The sequence below is a fragment of the Temnothorax longispinosus genome, chromosome 3 (assembly GCF_030848805.1).
Source record: "Temnothorax longispinosus isolate EJ_2023e chromosome 3, Tlon_JGU_v1, whole genome shotgun sequence".
Classification (NCBI taxonomy): Eukaryota; Metazoa; Arthropoda; class Insecta; order Hymenoptera; family Formicidae; genus Temnothorax; species Temnothorax longispinosus.
In genome coordinates this window covers 25058221-25078132 of record NC_092360.1, presented here as the reverse complement: position 1 = coordinate 25078132, position 19912 = coordinate 25058221, and the positions used below count along the sequence as shown (strand labels likewise).

Here is a 19912-nt window from a genome sequence, read left to right as displayed (position 1 = left end):
AAATATTCTCTCATAACACACTAATTAATTTTATAACTCAATTTAGAAATTGCATGAGCGTTGTCGCCAACTTATGCCGAAATCATGCTTTTGGAAATCCGAGTTTAATACACCAATTCTAGTTCTGCAATAGGAACCATTAATTTTCAACAAAGCGATAAGAATGACTCACGTCCAATGAAGATTGTTACAATTCTTCGTCCAGCGGTTGCTTCCAAAAACGGAAATAATATAGTATTCATTAAATATTGCACAACATAATTCATCATTTATAAAATATCTAATAACATAAAAACTTTAAATAATTTACTACCGTCAATCCAATTTACCAATGTGTATTTAAGTGTAAGCGCATATTCTCTTATTCAGTCCTACATATTCTAATGGGCTGGAAATATAGATAAGCTTGTTAGTTTTGATTTCATGTCCAAAATTGGATACCTCACGTCAACTCCCATATTCATCAACTAATAAGCTTCTAAGGAAATAGACAAACAAATTTTAAAAGTTGTGTCTATCTAAAGTTATGTGAGCATAACTTAAGCATAAAACAGTCTTGCTCTAATTCTTTTCCTTTACATCTTTTTTTTTTCAAAACAACTCACGGTATATACATATAAAAATATACATATAAATCTTTTTATATAATTTTTTAATGCAATCTTGGTTGATTGATCGTTACTCGAATCTCACTTCAAATCCATATCAAGTGAGAAATTCAAAAATAATAACATGAGATCCAAAAAGGATACTAAATTTTGATGACAGCCAATTGAACCAATATAGCTATTAAATATCGTGATGACATTTTTATCGCACAATATATCTGTATTTTTACGATTTTGCATGCCGAGGTATATATTTTCTTATTGTGTTTTTCATAGTATTATAGAAGTTATTTGCAACAATATATTTATTTAAAAAAAATATATATATATATATAAATTGTAAATTAAATATCTTTATTAACAGGGAAATTTTTATATAAACACTGATAATTATATTTAAAATTTTTTTTCGTTTTATGACAAATAATTTCACATTCCACGACAAAGAATCTCACATTATTTTGTTTTATTTGTTGTAAAACCAGATTTTAATTATTTGATGGATAAGCTATAAAACATTATGTATAAATTGATGCAATGTTTTATAAAAATTGTTTTAGTCATATATAATATCTTTATATATATATATATATATATATATATATATATATATATATATATATATATACTAGCTGGTTACCCGGGCTTCGCCCCGGAGGACATATGTAATCAGACACGCAAATAGTCTCTCTCTCTCTCTCTCTCTCTCTCTCTCTCTCTCTCTCTCTCTCTCTCTCTCTCTCTCTCTCTCTCTCTCTCTCTCTCTCTCTCTCCCTCCCTCTCTCTCTCTCTCTCTCTCTCTCTCTCTCCCCCTCCCTCTCTGGAAAATTTCGTAACCAATCTTCAAAAAGATACCGGTTCCCAAAAAGATCGGTAACGAAAAACGATACAGTTTATAGCACTCTCCGGAAAATTCTACCCCCGTTTCATATACAATTCTTTGAGATTCGGTCAATTAAATCCAAATTTCAAGTCTCTAGGTTCAGGGGTTTGGCCTGGGCGTTGATGAGTCAGTCAGTCAGTCAGTCAGTCAGTCAGTCAGTCAGTCAGTCTCTCTCTCAGGACATCTTCCTTTATATATATAGATTCCGCGGTCCGATATCAAAATCTTTGGCTTACTGTAAGCGTTAAAATAATCCTTAAGACAACCAATTGTCTCGCGCGATGTCGTTGACTTAACCGCGTACAATTTTACAAATTTCGTGAATGCGTCGACGACTAAAAATACATGTTTTTTTGACGCATTGCATTCGCTCGATTTACCGGACCGAAATGATCAACATGTATCGTCGCAAAAGGCACATCCTCTTTAGGAATGTTATGCATAAATCCCTCGGTAAATGGTGATATCCTAAATTATATTATATAATAATATATAATATAATTATATAATTATATAATTATATATTATATTATATAATTATATTATATTATATTATTTAATTATATTATATTTCTGGTAAATGGTGATTTAATCTCGCGAAATATAGATACAAATAATCCCCTGGCAAACACGTGGCTATAACACAGGAGACATTTTAACGATAATAAATTACTACCTGGGACATAGATCAAAGGTGACGAGCAAGCACCAATTTCTCATTTCGAGTCTTTATATATTATATAGATTACGCGTTGGATGGAAAAAGATACTCTGCGCACATCACGGTAACGTTTTTCAGGTGTACGAACGGCGAAACGGCGGAGACGAAGACCATCCTATCGGAAGCAAACGACACATGCGTAATCATTATTGCGAGAAAACTACGGTTGCGAACACGTGCATGAGGAGGCGATGGATACGGTTAGCTGGCGGTGGTAACCCCGGTGCGCCGATGGTGGGGACAAGCAACACGCGTGGCACGCACGACGACGTATCAGGCTGATAAGGGCACACTTTTATCCGGTGCTTCTCGCACCGCGGCGAATAAACGCGCGTTATTTCCGCGAGCGCCACGATGATATCGCGCTTCCGTGGCCGCGCGTGTTACGCGCAATAATGCGCAAATATCTAACAGGGCAGCCCCCGCGACCACCGTCGCGCCTTTTCCCCTCCCTTCCTCGGAGCGATCTGTATAGTAGATTTCTCCTTCTTGATTAAACACGAGCGCGATTGGAGAACCGTGTTGCTAATTGACAATAAAAGCCTTACGTTTGTGTAGGTTTTAAGTGCGCTTAGTGGCGGAAAGTTGATTTAGAATTTAATTGCAGGGTGATTAAATCCAAAAGAACATATACAGCCGTCTCGGCGCTGATAAGGAAACTTGAAAGGAAACGACTTGGAACGGCGACAATATTCTAAAACGTCATTGTACAGTCCACGTGCGATTGCATATTAAAGAGTTTGATCCCACCCACAAGCTGGAGTAAATAATTAAAATATACGGTTTCTCCTTTCACTAACTTGATTTTATTTTATTAATCGAGCTAACTCAAACGCGGATCATGAATATTTCACAGGCAACGTCAATTTATATGACATTAAGAGAATGTGCTTCTTGGACACGAGCAAATTGCTCGAGTTGACAGACACGCGAACGAATAATAATCCACGAATCTATCGAGAACGCCTAATGTGTAAAAAAAAAAAAGAAAACGAATTACTTACCGTTGAGACCATACTTCTCCTGGTCCCTCTTGACTTGATCGGGACTCAATCCCTGGTCAGGATCGACGTTGAAGTAATTTACCACTTCTTCCACAGTTTTACAATGGCCGTCCTCCATGGTTACTGCTTCGTAGATGCTTCACCAATGTTATCCTCTCAGCGATCGTGTACGTTCATTCACACCAACAATTTCTGAAAGTAAAGTATTGTTTGTTAAACAAAATGTTCGGGCATGCCTATTGAAAATAATACAGAGACTAACAGAGCGGAATACACGGTTAAAGAATTGCTTCCAACATAGATAAACTTTCAGCGGAGTAAAAAAAAATAGCACGAATTATACGAGCTTTAATGAGAAGCTCATTCATTCTGAATGAAACGGTTGAAAAACTGATTAGACTAATGAATGCTGTCAAAGGAACTATTCTAAACGCTATACTCAATTCGTACTGTATTCAAGGCTGCCAAATGTTTCAAGCATACAGGATTGTCGTCCGCTTGCAAAGTCGCGAGACAAAAAAATTGAAGAAAACAAATCTTTCCTTTTAGAATATCCACAGAATTAAACATTATTTCTTTTTAAAGAAGATCTATATTAAATTATATTTTCTTATTGTGTTTTTCATAGTATTATAGAAGTTATTTGCAACAATATTTTTAATAGTACCCCTGCTAAAATTATAGACCCGTAAACCGGGGCCTCTACATGGGCCTTGGGCAACCAAATATGTATGAGATAAATTGGCATTTTAATATAAAAAGCCATAAAAATTATCAAGAACCCCCCCAATCTAAACTCGACTCTTCCTATTAAAATTTTTATCAAAACAAATTTAAAAGTCATCCTATAAAAATAAAATTTAAAAATATAAACTAATAGCGGGAAAGAAATCAATAATATGTAAATTATTAAATAATATGAAGATACGAGCCGCTCAGGGTTACTCCCTCAATAAACAATTAATATAAAAGTAGGAATTAACCTCACCTCAAATATAAAATAAAATACTAATAAATCCAAAGATAAAAAAAATATTGTCAAAACAAATAATAAATTAATAAAAACTATGATTTTTATACCCCTTTCTTTTAATAAATACATTAATATTAGCCCTACTACCCAAAACCTTATCATAACCAATCAAATAGAATAATAATCTCCCCCTAAATATTTAAAAATTAAAATTACATTAATTTCATGATATATATATGTAAAAATTATTATTAGTCTTAACAAATAACAAATATTATAATAAAATATAATTATTTTATTTTTTCCTACCATAAAATTTATACAAAAAATCACTAGTATAAATTTTATCATACTATTAAAATTTTTTCTTAAAAATTTTACTAAAACTTTCTAATATTTAACGACGTCGGTAATGTCAACATTTCTAATTCTGTTTTCTTGTCATATATCTAGAGTTCGTCCTTGTCTAACGAGAGGCATCTGTCTTTGTTCGATTACTGCGCCATCTCTTGCCACACGCAATATTGCTTATCCTGTCAACCTGAATGTGCTTTTGCACATATAAAAGTTATATAAAGTAATCTTTTTTTCTAGGTTTTCAATCTTAGATCTAATTGCACGATATTGTTCTTAAATGTTGTCCCTAGGTCATGCCGGTCTAATTTTGTGGATATTTATCGTGGAATTTTTGTACAAAGCAAATATTGTCATCACGTATACCAAAAATTAACAAAAATATTAATTTTTTTTCGTTTTTGATATAAATTTGACCACTATGACCTAGATTTTGATGCGTACTTTAATTCTAGACAAGAATTTTGCATTTCTATAAAGTCAATTAAAAGATTAGTGCTAAGAAAAAAAGCCGGTATTACAGACGGCTTTAGGATCCCCTTAATCTATAATATAAATCTCTTCCATAATAACGAACAATCTGAACTAATAAGCCTAGCCCTAAAACTCCTTCACAAACCCTGAAAATTAAATAATAAATTAAATAAAACTCCATACTAAATAATCTTAAAAAAAAATACATTACTAAAGACACATTAACAACTACTAATTCAACTAGTATCAAAATAATTAACATATATTTATAAGTATAAAACAATAAAACAAAAGAAACTATTACAACTTGCATTCTAATTAATATCAAATCTAACAAAATTAGTTTTATAATTTAAAAATAAAATATTAATCTTGTAAATTAAAAATAAATTTAAAATTTTAAAACTATCAAAAAAATAATTTAATTTATTATACCTTTAATCTCCAAAATTAAAATTCTTCATAAACTATATTTTGTTATCTACTTAAACTAATCTTCAAAACTTTATTTAACTATTATTCCCTATATAATAACTAATATTCATACATTTATACATCACTTTTAATTTAAAACTTTTATCAATAACTAAAATTAAATCTAATTTAATTTATATAGATCTTAACTTTTTATTAAACAAACATGATCTATGCCAAAATTATTCTTCCTTCATATCTCTCTACTAATACTATTATTTTTAATTTTACACTTACTTATTAATGCCCATCAGGCCCACCCTATCCTTATAATTTTAATAATTTTATTCAACACTTTATTAGTGTGTATTTTAATATCACTTTGACAATCTAACCCTATATACTCTATTTTACTATTTTTAATTATAATTAGGGGCCTATTAATTATTTTTCTTTATTTCTCAAGTCTAATTACTAATATACAAAATAAATTGTCTATTAATTTTTTAATATTGATTAGTTTTATGATTAACCTAATTCTATTCTTTTACTTAAAATTTATTAACTTTAATTATAACTCACCTCTTTACTTATTTTTAGAAACACAATTTACCCCGACTTTCAATCAAGAAATATTTAAAAATCTTTTTATAATTTACTCCTACCCCTACAATAATTTTACTTTCCTATGTATATTCTTTCTACTGGTCGCTATATTTATTATTATTAAAATATGCACAATTAAATCATCCCCCCTACGAAAAATTTCTTAATCAAATATGAATAAAATTATTAATATACTCAAAAAATCTCTTTTAAAACTCCCCACCCCCCATAATATCTCATATTGATGAAACTTTGGTTCATTATTAGGAATATTCTTGTCTATTCAAATCATTAGAGGATTTTTTCTATCTTTACATTACTGCCCTAATAATCAATTCGCATTCTTAAGAATTATCCATATCATACAAAATAAATCCCAAAGATAGGAAAAAAGAGAAAAATTAAATCTTTTTATTTAATTTTTATTTAATGTATTATTCAATTTCTTATTTCATTTTCCCGAAAATTAGTTTCATTTTCCCGAAAATTAATTATTTTAATTTAAAAAAAAAAAGAAATACCGGATTTTATATATAAAATTTTTGATCATCATAATTATTCTTATAATTCTATTATTTAATTTTTTTTATTTATTATATTTTATAAAATAAATTAAATAATAATTACATTTATTATGTAATAATTTCATCTCATACATAAATTTTTTAATTATTTTTAAACTGAAAATCTTTTTAATGTAAATAAAATATTTTTTTTAAACTAAAATTTAATTATTATACTTAATTTCTTAAATAATAATTAATTATTTTTATTATATTAATAAAATTATTTAATTATCCTTAATTCTTATTTACTCATAATATATATATATATTAAATAATCAAATTTAATTACTTTATTATTAATTTTTCATACTTAAATAAGTAAGCTAAAAAAGCTACTAGGTTCATACCCTAATTATAGATCTATTCATCTCTTATTTATTAGCCCCATAAAATGATATGCCTGACAAAAGGATTATTTTGATAGAATAAATTATGTATAAAATTTTAAATACTTTCATTATTATATATTTAATAGAATTAAACTATTACAAAAAACTTCAAAAACTTTTATGCTTCTTACATCAAAATATAATAAAAATTAATTTAATATTAATATTTTAAATTAATTTTAATTAATTTATTATTTTATTTTTATATATAACTTATTCGCCAAATATTTTATTATTACAAACTTACTTATTTTTTCTTTTATAGCCCTAAGATTCATTGATTTTATCATAATTTGATTTTTCATAGAAATTACTAATTTTTTATTTATTTGTTTAATAAACTTAAACTTAAAAAATAAAAAATTAATTTTTTTTTACTTCATAATTCAAATCATTGCATCTTTCCCTATTATCATTTGTACTATTTTAAGTAACATTTTTATATATAATAACTATATTAATATAATAATAATCATGGCTTTACTTATAAAATTAAGAATCCCCCCATTCCACCTTTGGCTCCCTATTATCTCTAAGTACCTATCTTGAAATATTTTATTTATTCTATTAACCATTCAAAAAATTATGCCCTTCTATATAATTTCCCTTATAAAAATTCATATTTTATTAATTTACTTAATTTTATTATTATGCTCTATCATCCCCCCCTATATAATATTTAATTTATATAATTTTAAGATACTTTTAAGATATTCTTCAGTAAATCAAGCTATATGAATAATTATATTAACGTATTTTAAACCTTTAATTTGACTAAAATATTTTATATTCTACTCAATCATTTTATTTATTTTATTTATCTTTATACAAAAAACAATTTAAATATAGTTTATAAAAACATTATATTTTCATTATAAAAATAATATTTTATATTTATTTAAAAATTTATTAATTTTATTAATATCTTCAATATTATGCTTTATAATATAAGCTATTTAAATTTTAAATCAATAAATAACTTCCCCCTAAAATACCGATAAATATATATATATATATATATATTTTGTATCTAAATATAATTTGAAAATATTGAATTATATATTTTAACGAATTTTTTCCTAAATACTCAAGCCACCTTAAATCCGCCTCTATTACCTTAACCCCCGCCATATTTAAAGGATTATATAATCATAAATATAAATAATTTAAATACCATATTGAACTCACATAAAAATTTAAATAATAAAACTTACTTATAAAATTATTTACTATAAAAAAAATCCCCACAATTAACCCACAAATGCATCTTCTTAAAGTCAATAATTTTAACCCTAATTCTAAATAAGCCCCATGGACATCAAAAAAAAATAACCACCTTAATATTGACCCTACAAAAATCCTCATAATTACTAAAATTATTATAGATAAATTCATTAACTTATTCTCCCTTAAATTAAAATAACTATAAAATTTTATCCCAGCAAAAAATATGTAATAATATAGGCGCACAGAATAAGAAACTGTAAACATTAAAGAAATTAAAATTAATACTATTAAAAACATATTTACCCTAAATATATATACTTCCTCCATAATAAAATCCTTTGAATAAAACCCAGCTATTACTATTTTTTTTGTACAAGTGTATATATATTATTTTTAATATATTTAAAATAAATATAGTTCAATAACTTTAAAACGTTAAAACTTTTAAACTTTAAAACAGGTTCATATTTTAATTCTATTAATGTTTTTATTAATAGAATTAAATACAGACCCGTTTTAAAGTTTAAAAGTTTTAACGTTTTAAAAAAATAGTGAACTATATTTATTTTAAATATATTGAAAGTAATATATTGAATGTTTTAATTTAAAAGAGTAAAACTGTAAAGTTTTTTCCTAGACAATAGAATTAAGACAACTAAAATATTTATATCTATATCTAGAGTTGTATCTTAATAAAGATAAATAGTTCCATAGATATCAGAAAAAATTATGGAAACATTTAATTCTTGGTTACATTGCTGAAATGATGAAGAAGATATAAGAAAAATTAAAATCGCATTGAGAACAAAATATTAACATTTTGAAAATATACAGCTTTTTTAGAGATTTCTTTTTCACAAAAAAAATTAATATTATAGGATATATATGTATCTACAAAATTGTCTTTAGATAGGAAATAAGTTATTAAATGAGTTAGGCACGTGTTTAATTCCTTTTTCAAATATTTATCCAAGATTAAATATTTTATAAATTAGTGCAATCAAGCTACATGTATATCTACAAATATTTTTTCGAATATATGCATATAAAATAGAAGTATTATCCTATAAAAAGAAGAATTAAGTATTTCAGGAATGCATTATATTGTATTTATCCGAGTATTTATCTCTCTCTCTCTCAGGAAGCAAAGAGGAAGCAAAGAGCACATTGTAGATCAGGCTTATTCCACTGCCTCCCATTATATAACCTACAGCCAAGAAAAGACATTAATAAATGAAAACCTCCTAATTTAGCGACAATATGCATATTCTCTCTCTCTCTCTCTCTCTCTCTCTCTCTCTATCTATATATATATATATATATATATATATATATATATATATATATAGGAGAGATGTATATATATATAGAGAGAGAGATATATATATATATAGAGAGAGATATAGAGAGAGGAGATATATATATATATATATATATAGAGAGAGAGAGAGAATATGCATATTGTCGCTAAATTAGGAGGTTTTCATTTATTAATGTCTTTTCTTGGCTGTAGGTTATATAATGGGAGGCAGTGGAATAAGCCTGAGCTACAATGTGCTCTTTGCTTCCTGTTTTTTGCTCTTAACCTATTTGCGACTATCCCGTATTTCGCAATTGCGTCGCGTAACGCGATGTTTTTTTTTCTCTGTCGCCTAAGATAAAAATTGACGAACTTCAGAAGAGACAAGAAACATCACGTTACGCGACGGAATTGCGAAATAAGAGATAAGTCGCAAAGAGGTTAAGAGCAAAAAACAGAAAGCAAAGAGCACATGTAGATCAGCCTAAGAAGCACTTACTACAATTTATGCAGAAAAAACTGTAGATCACATTTTAACAGAACACGTTTATGCTCGAGCGGTGCGAGCTCACACCTTACTACAATTAGTTAGCCTATATTGTCTCTTTATTATTTAAATAAAATTATGTATTTACCAGTATTTACACAATCTTTTTTTGCTGAGTTGAAATGCGCGCGCGCGTCATAACGGCCGTCATGGCGGCCGACGTCTGCTCAGTAGAGATCAAACGTGATTGGCTCTTACTTTTTGAACCAACCAAACAACCTAGAGTATTAACTCAGCAGTTATCTGCTGAACGCGGCCATAGTTCTTTCTCCATATGCATCTTAAAGTTGCTAGTGACATTTTTCCCTCCTGGAAATTACTAAACGGCTGCTCACTGCTGCTGCATTCTTGATTGGTTAAGGTAGTCCTTTCGCATATTCAAGTAAACAGTCCGTCATAAGGTAATTGAAAACATATTGCAACATCCCAATAATTATATTAAGTTGGCCAATAAGTCCGTGCGGTTTTTTACTTATAAATGTTACTTATAAATAACTGCACGACTTATTGGCTAACCTAATATTATTCCTTATTTTTCTCATTGTGTCTGAACCCTAATACTTTTATTATAATGTTTATTATAGCTTTTTATAAAATAATAAAAGAAATTGTAAAAAAAAAAAAATTAATTTAAAAAATTAGATTGCATTTTGTAGAAGCATTTAATTTTACAAAATTACAATATGTATAAATATTTACTTTTTATATTATTATTTTTTATTATATTATAGTATATAACTAATTAAAATAATATGTGTTTATGTCAATTAAAATTTAAAGATTTTTACAAAATTATTTATAAATTTAAAACATGAAAAATTAAAAAAAAAATTAGAATTTTGTACATTGCTTTCTCATCATTTTTAAGTGTGTAAATTAGGAATTTGCCAAAAGCTAATCCCTACGCGCATGTGTGTGTATGTGTATATAATGTATCTTACAAATCCATTATTTGTTCCAGCGAGCAGGTACTTAAACTCTTGAATGATGGATCCACTTATTACTGCTTCTGTATGGAAAAAAGGCTGGAATTATTGAGGAAAGAGGCGATCAAGTGTGGACAAGTACCCAAGTACAACAGGTGTCGGCATCTTGCTAAGGATAAAATTAAGGAAATGCTCCTGAAGGACTCGACTTATTGTATTAGATTTAAGGTATGTCTCTTCTCTATGCCTAAACATATTATGCTTTATAAGTAAGTATATAAGTAGTTTAACTTGAGATAATTAAATCTCGTATAAAATTCTTATAATTAGCTGTATTATAAATTTTATCTATTACAGAACACTTGGCTGGGATCACCGTTATTGCCCGAAGAAGTAACAAATATGCGGGAACACGTTTTTTGAAAGATTGGAGAGAAGAGGGTGACAGAATATTTAGAGTAAGAACGCAATAGAAAATATGTTACATATATTAAACTATTAAAGGAATGTAAAACGATTAGAACTAATACACAAATACATGAATTTTTTTATAAGTGTGAAGGAGAGAAATATAATTTAGAATTGAAAAAAAGAGAGAGGGAAAGTAAAGGAAAAAAATATTGAGAATGTAAGGGGATAGATATGGAAACACATATATTTAGAACGAGTTATCAAAGGACAGAGGTTTAAAGCATTGCAAGCAGGGCGTAAAGTAAATTAAGTATTAGTAAAAAATGAAAAATGTAGTCTCTATACTGTAGTTATGTTGAGGCAGAGTTATAGAATTATGAAACTGCTAATGATAACTATGCTGCTATAAGTTAAAACTGATATATGATATGTAGTACGTATGTAAAAGTCGATGTTAAAGTTAATATAATATATACTGTAAATTTTAAACTGCAAGTTGAGGATCAGGAAATAAATAGATACTTGCTGTATCTGTAAGGAAAAGAATAGTAGCAATAGTTTAGATCTTTTAAAGAGATAGATATAATTTAACTCTTTACATAAACTATGCAAATGTATTGCTGTATTTTCTTAATTTAAGCTTCCAACTATGAAGAAATTCGAAAAATTGCAAACAAATGTTTGTGGTTATTGATCGTTACAATGCTCTACATTTTTACTGATTCTTTTCTTTTTTGAAAAGGCACTACAATAACTCACAAAATAGATTTTTTAAAGAAGAGTAGCATGATATTACTATGAACAAAATAAGTTTCCAGTAATATAAAGACAGAGTTAAAAATATATAAATATCAAACTATTTGTTATGACCAGATAGACAATCTAAAGGAGAATCAAAGTCGGTTTGATTTTTTTTTAATTTACGTTCAATTAGCGACGTTAGTATAATTTATTTGACAGTTAAGGTAGCATTTATATATGATGCCCGCGCGTGAGCAAATTTTCTTTCCTGTGCTTTTTATAGTTCTTAAAAATAACAACTGACCTTTATAAAAACTTTTTATTTAAAAAAGTTAAATTTAAATTTGAAATATTTCTAAATTCTGCTATTTAAAGATATCTTGGTATTGAATTCGATCGACGATCTGTTGAGATAACGTAACAAAAGATGACAGAAATATTAAATACTTTAATTCACTTCGAACTTCAATAGCACGACCAAATTGAGAAAAAAAAGAACATGAAATATCTATAATACTATAATTTCAAAGAAAAGGTTAATTAAAATTCTTAAAAACTTTTATAAATTATAAGAAGTTTTGTGTTTATAAATTGTTTATAAACAAATGCAGAAAGTTGAAGCAAGATCCCAAATCTTGAAGAACTTACGTAATATTGAAAAGTTCGTATGATCAACCAATTCATCATTATTCTGTCACTCAAGTTGTATGATTTTTTTAAATTCTGATGTAAATTGTCACACACACACACATACACGCGCGCGTGCACTCACATACAAAGATATATATATATGCCCAGAGGTATGTTCCAGGACTGTTTACGTTTTCTAAAATGTACAGTCCTGGGATATACCCTCACATTCGTAATCAGATTTCGAAAACTGTCCTAGAAACTACCGTAGGACGTAAATTTTTTTCAAGACATTCCTGTGATATATACATATATATATATATACAATATATGTATATATATATATATATATATATATATATATATATATATATATACATACATATATATATATATATATATGTAGGTCCGGAAGTATGTTCCGGGACTTTTATTTTTTTACATCGGTATATTCCAGGACATTTGGCAGTTTCCAGGACTGTCCTGGAAAAAATTCATGTCCTACGGCACGTTTCGGGACAATTTTTTGAATCTGATTACATATATATGCGTTATATTCCAGGACTGTACATTTCAAAAAACGTAAACAGTCCCGGAACATACCTCTAGACCTACATATATATATATATATATATATGTGTGTGTGTGTGTGTGTGTGTGTCTTCGTAAACTATGATTCATAAATATATGTTAAATCTGATCTTCGAAATATTAAACTGTATCTGTAATTAGAAGAATAAGAAGTAACTAGTTTTCTCTGTCCATTTCATTTTGCATTTTTTCACGCTGATAGTCAGGTATACCTACTATGATCCATCAAATTATTGCACCTTATCTGTACATTTAGCATGTATCAGGGTTTATTAAAAACCAGATCCGAGTTATAATAGAAATATTTAATAGCAATAATTGCCCAGTAAGTAAAATGCCCGCAATACAACAGATTGGCATCAGATTTTTTCAGATATTGCAAAAGATCCGGTATCATCTTTGACTGCATTAAACCTTGTGCCTTGTGCAATGCTGGCAATTTGCCAGCATAATCTGATAGCAGATTGTCGGCAAAACTGAACAGAATTTGTCATTTTATAAACATTTAAATAAAAAATAAATCATTCAAATGGTTATAAAACAGCGGATTTGGCTCAATTTCTGTAGTCCATTTGCTATTGTCAGCAGATTTTGATATATTTTTGCTGGCATCTATCGACAAAATTTATAGGAAATACTTTCGAAATCTGCTCTCGACAGATTCAACTATTCGACTTATCTGAAAATTTTCCGAATTTTTTTAATTTATTACAATGTTCTCCATTTACTGTAACTTGAGTGTAACTAATGCTAAAAAAATAAAGACATAGCGTTCGTAAAAAAAAAGACTGAAAAATATAATAAAATTAGAAATACATCGATATCTCCAAATTTGCAAAAGTTAGAGTTAATATATGTACTATGAGTATTATAGGTACAACTAATGATAAAAGTTTTGATCTTTTTAATTCTAACAATAATATTAATTAATAGTAATAGAAAGTATAAATACAGAGTATTCTAAAAGTTAAATATGTAGTATAACAGCACTCTCTCCAATTCCTTTAAAATTTTTAAATTTTAAACACTCATTATAATTAATACACTTAAATCATTACATACATACATACATTAATATCACAATGTCGGCAAGTAAGGAAATGACAATTGAAATAATAATTTATGGATATATATATATATATATATATATATATATATATATATCCATATGGATATATATTATGGATATATATGGATATATATTTATGCATATACATTTATGGATATGGATATACATTCATGGATATACATTTATAGATATATACAGCTTTTAAATACTCTGTATTTATCCTTTTTACTATTCTCTGCATTATTAACAAAGATTATGATTTTAAAATTTATAATTATGTGGAACATAATATGATCTAATCAGTGATGAACTATACACTAAACTGGAATGTGTGTGTGTGAACTCGACTCACTTTACTCTGGAAGAAAACATTATTTAATACATTTAATTTTTATCGACATTGTAACATAATGTTGCGTGCAAATTGTAAAAGGTTGAATCGCGTTTTCGGAATTAATTCACTCGATAAAACACACGTGGCATGCAAGATTTTACTGCGTTTTTGCTGTGCCTGTAGTTGATTGATTGTCGAACCGCTAATAGTAATCGTATGATTTCATACTTGCTTAAATTAATCGTCGTTCATCCAAGATAACGCTCTTGCTTTACACCGTATTATTCATGATCTTTTCTTCGGTATTTACTATTATTGCGCGTTATTCATCTATTTGTATATTCACTGAGATTATTTATCTTCTTGATATTTACTGGAATATTAATTTTTTTCAGATTCTTTCAAATCCGGAATTTCTGGCCGAAGGAACCGCTATAGAAGATCTGGTCAACGCAGATCGAGTGTTGATTGGCGGAGAGTCTTCGCCAGAAGGACAGGCAGCTATAGAAGAACTTTGTAAAGTTTACGAACATTGGATTCTCTCCAAGAGAAAATATTTGAACAACTAATACATGGAGCTCAGAACTGTCGAAGCTAGTGAGTAATCATACATTTCATATGTAAATAAGTTGTGTAAATCTCATTGATTGTCTTGCAACATACTGTTCACAAGTGTAGATAAATTACGCAATAAATAACTTAAATTCAATGTAAAGGAAATTGCGATGTTTAATTAAATTTTTTTTATTAAAACAATATTTTTACTAACTTATGTAATTCACGGGAAAAAAGGATTTGCTACTATACGGACAAATAACATTTTTTGCTGCGAGAGCTAATTAATTTTGCAATAATAGCAAAACCTTTTGCTGCAATAGCAAAGTTCAGCAAAATTGTTTGCTATTGCAACAAAATGTTTTGCTATTATTGCAAAATTAATTAGCTCTCGCAGCAAAAAATCTTAGTTGTCCTATATTTAACAAATAGATTTGCTGTTGCAGCAAAACCTTTTTTTTCCGTGAATTAAATGTTATACATATTTGAATTACTTAAAAATAAAATATAACTTATCAAAATATTAGTTAATTAGTTTTAATTATCAATTTAAAACATGCTTACACATATATCGCTGTTGTGGTTCCTTACTTTACAAAAGTATCTAATTTAATATTTTTATAATATTATTCATAAAATCTTTTAAGTAAGTGTATTTCCGCAAATAAGATAGAGACATGTACACTACAACTTTTTAATCAAATTAAATTTAAATACTTTCAAGGAATAAACTGATAAATTGCAATATTCATTTATATTCACTCTGATTTTAGGCTGCAAACACTTTCCTCGCTCAGCGCATCTTCAGTATAAATTCGTTGTCAGCAGTGTGTGAAACTACGAGTGCCGACGTATCCGAAGTCGCACGAGCAATCGGGCTATTTATATATAGATGCTTATAACGCAACGAAAAATACACATGCGATAGTTTTATGTACAGAATGGGACGAATTTATCGTAAGTAAGAAAATTAATATAATAATAAAAAAAATAATTAATGTTTTATTGACTAAATAATTTTATATAATTTTTAGGAACTGGATTACATGATGGAAAGATTTTCGATGGAAGGAAGATTTTGAATCACGATCAGTTACAAAGGTTTTATTGTTCAAACCCCATCGGTAAAAAACTCATGAGATCCGCAACTTCGAGAGCGTGGGGTAGTCAGGCAAGTTTCAGAAAGAATACAATTTCTTCGACCACTTTCACAAATTGTTTAAAAAAAAAAAGTGAATCCCTCTGGAAATATCTCCTATCTGAAAGCATCTACAAACGCCGTATTAGCCCGGCCCACCGCCAAATGCAGGCGCGCGGCGAGATGCAGCCGCCCCGCGATCGGCGCGCGGGCAATTGCTTATTCACTCCGTGCGATGCAAGCGGCGATGGCTACGCACGAGCGGCGCGTAACGCTAGACCCCCATCCTGAGCGATGTACATACGTGTATACATACACAGAAATTTTCTTGATAATAGTCTTAAAATGTATTCGTTACAAATTTTATAAAAAGTCATTATCATGTACTCGAAAGAAGAATTTATACTTATTTAAAGAACATTATAATATTTTATCGAAGAAAAGTCAAAATAATAAGCAAATTGAATTTTTGTTTTAATGTTATATTCTTAATTGAAGAATTAAACAATTAGAATTTAGAATATTATTTATTTTAAGTAAAGAAAGTGATGAGTGTATTTTAAGATTATTGTCAAAAAAATATTCTTTGTGAAGATAACAGTTAGGGGAGACCGGGGCTAAGCCGACACTATTTTTTCAAAGGCAATTTTTAATATTTAATTAAAATTTTTAGGCAAATTCAATGATATGTATTTAAAGAATGTTTCTTCAGGTACAAAATTGATTCGGGAAGTTTTGCTGTACGTTGCTTTGTTTTGCCGCCAGGAAAGGAAAAGTGACGCGAAGACAAATTTTTGAATTGAAAAATGACGGGGCGAACTCGACACCCCGCCGGGGCAAACTCAACACTTTGTTTGATCGACACAATTTGATCTGGAACTTATTTTTTTATTGTTTAAAAATAAAAATACATTGTTTATCAAATGAAAAGACATTGTGTATTAGAAACAAAAAGTCGGAATAAAGTAAACAATTATTTAAAATAATAAGAAAAAAAAAGATTAAACTTTTAATTATCTTTTTCTGAACTGTCTGAAAAACAATTTATACACGTAAACTCGCGATCAGATGTGCGCACACATTCGTCATGAGCCATACGGTACGTTGCATAAGATGCATTGTTTGTTATTAGAAGCTAATAAAATGTTTTCCGAACACACGCAACAGATGTTCCTTAAATCGTCATCAGAATCGGACGAAACAGTGACCTTTTTTGCGATAATGTCACTTTAGGTTAGTGTCGTCTTTGCCCCGGTGGCGTCGACACCCCGTGCGTGTCGACTTAGCCCCGAACGTCGTTTTTTACTATTGTTACTCCAAAAATATATAAATTTGGAAAATATGCAAAAATTATTATCGGATTCGTATAAAGCATCGAATTTCCCATCAAAATCACTTAGCGGTAGATTCGCAAGAGTAAAGCTCGATGAAAGAGTAGACATTTTCGAAAGATCAGAAAAATTACTTTTTACTATCAAAAACACTTATGTCGCGTTAAAAATTACACTATAACTCAGAATGTTACCAAATTCCGTTGATAATACTGGCACATAAAGACGCATTTACAGTAGCAAAGGCAAGTTTCTACGATAGATTTAAATTGGCAAAAAGCCTAGTGTCAAGTTCGCCTCGCTGTCGGCTTAGCCCTGGTCTCCCCTACTTAAAAGAAGAGAACTAAAATGGAGTAATTGGTTTTCTTAGGACTAGAATAATATTTTTTGCGTGTGAATTGTGCGTACATAAATAGCAATCGCGATATAAGATTGCGAGCCAAAAAATAATTATTTCTTCTTTCTGTGGCAAAAAAATAATAGAGCGACGCTGATGATGATAACGATGATAACGTTATCATTTCCACACACCACCTTACAATATGGATAATTTTACGTTCGACACAATCGTGTCCTTCGTAAAATTATCCATATTGAAGTCCTTTCACGTGCACTGCGAGTCCGGTGCGTCTCACTCCGCGCGTACTTGACGCGAGACTATCCGAGCCTTCGATGATTCGATGATTCGTTATCATTTCGAGCCGGCAGCCTTAGAGACCCTCCAAGGAGGGTCTCTAGGTTGCCGGATTTTTGCTGCCGATAAAAGTATAAAAGTAAAAGTAATTGTAATTGTAATTGTAATTGACAATTACAATTACAATTACAATTAACAATTGACAATTGTCAGATTTCGTTTCTGGCGGGTTGTCGTACTTTTGCAGTCGACGATTGTCGGACTCTATATATATCTTGTCGCTCGCGATAACTCCTTCCTCTTTGATTATTACTCATTATTTCGGGCGGAAGCGTAAGCAACGCGATATGTGTGTGTTTTTTAGTAGTTTTAGGGTTATTTCCCTGGTTTTCGATAAGCAAAATATCGTCAGCGATATTCTGATTAATAGTGATTTGTGTCGAGGTTATTTGCTGGTATTGGTCTGGTCTAAAAAGAAATGCGTATGTCACATTCGCGATCGTTTGCCGCATACCGAACATTGCTTCCTCTTGTTTTTGAGCCTATGGGCTGGAAATTGGCAAGCAAGAGATGCTGCTAGATAATATTTTTTGGTCAAAGATTGTCCGGAATCTTGAAAATTCGGAAAAAAATTGACGATTATTTTATTGCTGCAATAAGTAGACAGAAAGTGTGCGAGTATGCCGCAATATTCTTCAAATTGGCTTTGAAAAAGTCCTTTACTTGATTCCGATTATTTGAGCGGCACTCGCAAAGCAAACGCGACGAACCGACTGCGGTTCGTTTATTTAATTAAATAAGCGGACGAGGGATAGTATTATTAATGGCCGATTGAAATATCTTTAAAATAGAAAAATAATATGCTAAACTTTTCAATTTTCCCGATTATTTATTACAACTTGAAAAAGGAAGAAAAAAGTAAAATCATGCACGTGTAGTATACTCGTGTAAAAAGAATTGTAAATATACGTGATTGTGTAAATATACCTGATTATTAAAAGTTCACTTTTTTCCAAAAGAGTGACATCTCATATGCAATGATCTAATAGAGAAGCTGCGAGCTACATACACACGCACTATCTTTCTCTCTCGCACACAATTTCTCCCGATTCGATTCGGGGCGACCGTTTATCGGCTACGTAATTAAGGCTTCGTCCATAAGGGTTACGTGGATCTGCATCCAATTTTCCCGTTTTTTTTATCAAGAGCTTTGTCAGCTCGATATTATTTTAAGAGCTTCTTCATGCGACTCTTGTTCTTTTTTTAGCAGTTCGGTTAACGAAATCGGTGAAAATTCACGTACTCGCTTTTCGAGCACTTCTACTCGACTTTCCATAGCCTCTAACACATGTGAATGTTCTTCCAGCTCTCTGAGTTGTTGTATCGCCTCTTGTTCTCGTCGTAAGAGATCTTGATATCGACGGTTCATCTTGGTCGATTGTTCTCGTTTGTCACTATTACGTACTACGATAATCTCTCGTTTCCG

General features: G+C 29.4%; 2 long non-coding RNA genes across 2 annotated transcripts; both read left to right on the top strand.

Moving 5' to 3' along the window:
- The first annotated feature begins 10390 nt into the window (after nt 1–10390).
- On the top strand, nt 10391–11147 carry LOC139810221 (uncharacterized). The gene is made up of 2 exons (XR_011731261.1): nt 10391–10467; nt 11028–11147. It is a non-coding gene; the product is annotated as an uncharacterized lncRNA (long non-coding RNA).
- A 4018-nt stretch (nt 11148–15165) lies between these two features.
- On the top strand, nt 15166–16743 carry LOC139810669 (uncharacterized). Its single transcript, XR_011731457.1, has 3 exons — nt 15166–15365; nt 16097–16280; nt 16358–16743. It is a non-coding gene; the product is annotated as an uncharacterized lncRNA (long non-coding RNA).
- Nucleotides 16744–19912: the final 3169 nt, after the last annotated feature.